The 3,114-nt window shown below is 38.6% G+C and overlaps 1 pseudogene; it reads right to left on the bottom strand.

Moving 5' to 3' along the window:
* Positions 1-449: 449 nt before the first annotated feature.
* Positions 450-1,065, bottom strand: LOC140522771 (cyclin-dependent kinase 2-interacting protein pseudogene; annotated as a pseudogene).
* Between the last annotated feature and the right edge of the window lie 2,049 nt (positions 1,066-3,114).

The following is a 3,114-nucleotide window of genomic DNA, read 5'->3' as shown; positions in this document are numbered from 1 at the left end:
CTCTGTCCTTTGTTTAGAATTCTCTTACTTATAATTGTGAAAGGCATGTCCTTTCATTCTCCTAATCTCACCCCATTGTGTGGGTGCCATTTTTTTTCAAACAGTAGGCTGAGAATCTATTTGGTGTTTATTGTGGAAATAAATGCTGATCTAAACATTTTCTACCAAACATGGTCAGTTTTCCAGGTAGTTTTTGTCAAATAAGGAGCCTCATGGTTTTAACAGTAGATACTGAATGGATAACTAGCATTAACTTTAAAAGTTAATACCAGAGTGGTGTTAAAAGATACATAAAATAGAATTGAAGCAACTCATTCTGCAAGAGAAAAAAGAAGTAGAGCTATGACCCTAGAAGGAAATGTATGAGGCCTGTGTCATAAGATCTAGAAAGATTTTGGTTTTAGGAGTTCAGACTTGAAAATGAAATGGTTTTGGAAAAATTATAATTCTCAATGGTCAGTTTCAAGTAGCATGCTTTCCACATTTGGCCTTCTCTTCTCAATACAGGGCTGGTACAAACACATAGATAAGTAGCTTAAAATGAAATCCTGGTTCATAGCATGGGCAAGCTCTTCAACGATGATGTGCTTGAGAAGTATTTCCTTCTTGTACATTTCTGAAAACTTATGGGAAACTTCATAGAAGTAGGTAGTAGGCCATGTGTGGAAAAGGGGTGTCTGATACTTTCCATTTCCAAGATGGTAATTTTCTAGATTACAAATTCCTTTAGTGGTTGATGTTAATTTTTCCATTTTCACCTGTACCTTAGCCAAGTTTTCCAAGCTGTCATGAAGTTCCTTGCACAACATCTCATCATATTTTGGATGTACCTTTTGAGAACGAAAGCCAGAAGCAATGCTGTTACATTTTAATTCTACCTTGTCTTCGGTAAGTGCACTGGTTTTGATGTTTCCTATTTTGTTTGCTACAGAAAATCCCATATTGTTAAGTCTCCCATTTCGATAATAAATTGTGCCAATCTGAAGCATTGTCCTTAATTTTTCTTGCATTGACAGATAAGAGAGTTCTTTTGGGAGTAAACAGGCCAGAGTTCTTCACATCCATGACTTTAAAGCCAAAGATCCAGCACGATACAAGCCAGAGAAAGTTCAAAGGAAATTTCAGAGTCAACTGGAAGCTCATAGCATCCAACGGTAGTATTAAATGAGGCAGGCACAACTTCAATGCTACCTTAAGAAATCTTTTATTTTATGGGAATTGAGGACCACTGAAAACTTTTGAAAAAGGCAGCGACATAATCAGACCTGCTCCTCATGAAGATTCTGGGACCAAATGAAGATGATTTGAGAGGAAAGAAACTATAAAACAGGAAGATCAATTGTTGTCGCTTCTTCTTTATCCTTCATTTTCAAAGAAGACCAATGACATCACAATGTTGGAGTCAAGGTATGGTGTGTTCAGCTGTGGTTGATCAAACTAACACAAGTTCAGAAGATAACTACCACACATCAGGCACAAGTGACCATTCAGACATGAGAATATTTAGAGTGGAAATGTCTCCGGATTTGCACAACTCTTGTTTCCTTTGCACTTCTGCAATTCTGCTTTGCTCATGGAGTATAGCACCTTCTTCATTGTGAGCACACCATGTTGGACCACCCTGTGCCAACCTTTTCCATGTCTCATAGTCAGCATTAAAGTTCTTCAGAAATACTGAAGGTCTACAGAACTGACTCTGCTGTTGCATGCCTGTGAAAGTATAGCAGCATCATGCCGGGAAACTGAAACATTTCCATTTGAATTGCCTAAGGAAGATCCTGAAGATTCCCTGGCAAAATAAGGGACCAAACTCTGAGGTCCTCTCTAGAGCTAAACTGCCTAGCATTCGAACTCTACTGAAGACAGTGCAACTCTGATGGACTGGCCCAAACTCACACTTTCCCAGAAGACTTTCACACAAGGTAAGCACTTACATAGTGTTCAGAAGAACTGTCAGAAGAACACTCTCAAGGTAGGGAAATCAATTAGTAGGTGATTAAAGTGGTCTGGGCAAAAGGTGATGAGGGAATGAGCCAGAGTAGTGACTATATGAAAGGAGAGAATGGAAGAGATTTGGAAGATATTGTGATAGGAAAATAGATAAGGCTCGACAGTTGCTGGTTATGGGGGCAGGGGGAAAGGTGAGGGAGAAAAAGGGATCAAGAATTCAAAGGTTGTGAATCTCAGGTGACTAAAAAGTTGGAGGTATCCTCCACAAAATCAGAGAGACTGGTAAGTGAGGAATGAGTTAGATGAAGGAGTGTGCTGGGAAATGTTGGACAACTGGCTCTCAAAAACAAATGTACACATTGACACACACTTTTTAGTTTAATCTGAATTACTAACATTTATTTATTATTGTCATTTATTAACATTTTCTCCATTTGTTTCCTAAGATAAATTTCAATCAACAAAACAATGTTAAGGTCAGATTTGCAGCATTTTTTTTTATTTCTGAGGGGCAAATAAATACTCATACTGAAAAGTTAACCACCAGCCATCACAAGCTGGTACAAGCTAGCTCCAACACACCCCTAGTTAGAAGGGAACATAATGAGTTCCATTTTGGACATGCTGAGTTTGTGATGCCTTTGGCATATCTGAGAGGTGATAGCATGCAGTTGGCAATGTGTGACTGGAGTTTAGCAAAGAGATGATGGCTAGTTATGTAGATTTGGGAGCCATTCTGTGTTAAGATAATAATTGAATCTTTGGGAACTGATGAGATGTTAGAGGGAAAAGTGGGTCCAGGACAGAGCTCTAGGGAACACTTCTGAGATCAGTCCTGAGATCTAGTCATTGACTGAGAGGCTTAGGGGGGACAGACTCACTACTTGACACCATTCTGAGTGACCATTAGCTTCCCTGTTCTTCCAGAGCTCTTGGGAAAGAAGTACAGTTATCCCTTTCACATTGCAACTTTTCCCTTTATCATTTCAAGATATCATGGGTCAACATAAAATATTAAATGGAGATTTTGGGAAGTTTTGTGGAAGCCACAGATGACATGTGAAAGCCCACAACTGACACAGAAAAAGTTTAGAAACTCAGAAATGCATTAAATATGTGTGTAGTAGTTTGCAATCTCAACATATTTATTTTTAATAACATCAT

This window comes from Notamacropus eugenii, chromosome 2 (genome assembly GCF_028372415.1).
Source record: "Notamacropus eugenii isolate mMacEug1 chromosome 2, mMacEug1.pri_v2, whole genome shotgun sequence".
Classification (NCBI taxonomy): Eukaryota; Metazoa; Chordata; class Mammalia; order Diprotodontia; family Macropodidae; genus Notamacropus; species Notamacropus eugenii.
Note: the sequence above shows the minus strand (reverse complement) of the source record. Positions and strands in the feature narration are given on the sequence as shown.